Source organism: Etheostoma spectabile, chromosome 16 (assembly GCF_008692095.1).
Source record: "Etheostoma spectabile isolate EspeVRDwgs_2016 chromosome 16, UIUC_Espe_1.0, whole genome shotgun sequence".
In the NCBI taxonomy this organism is placed as follows: Eukaryota; Metazoa; Chordata; class Actinopteri; order Perciformes; family Percidae; genus Etheostoma; species Etheostoma spectabile.
The window spans coordinates 1829755-1830010 of NC_045748.1; the positions used below are offsets into that span (position 1 = coordinate 1829755).

The 256-nt window shown below is 48.0% G+C and overlaps 1 protein-coding gene across 4 annotated transcripts in view; it reads left to right on the top strand.

The window, feature by feature from the left end:
• tsc1b (TSC complex subunit 1b) overlaps nt 1–256 on the top strand; it is a 32545-nt gene that overhangs the window by 22937 nt on the left and 9352 nt on the right. The window lies entirely within an intron of this gene.

Below are 256 nucleotides of genomic sequence, written 5' to 3' on the forward strand. Positions count from 1 at the left end.
TGCAGCTCCTCTTTTCACCCTGTGTGTTGAGCTCCATGCTACAGAATGAGGCATCTCACTTCTGTTCCATCTTTGTTGCGAGTCGCAGAAGCTAGGTAAGGACTACTAGCCAGTCAGTATCAGAGAATGAGGGCGTGCCACGGTAGCAGCTAGGCGAGGATTATAACACGTGTTACAAAGTGACATGCGTTTGTCAAGGAAGTAAAGGCTGGACTACAGTAGAGCTGTTTGGAGCAGTTTGGGAACAGTGTTTTCT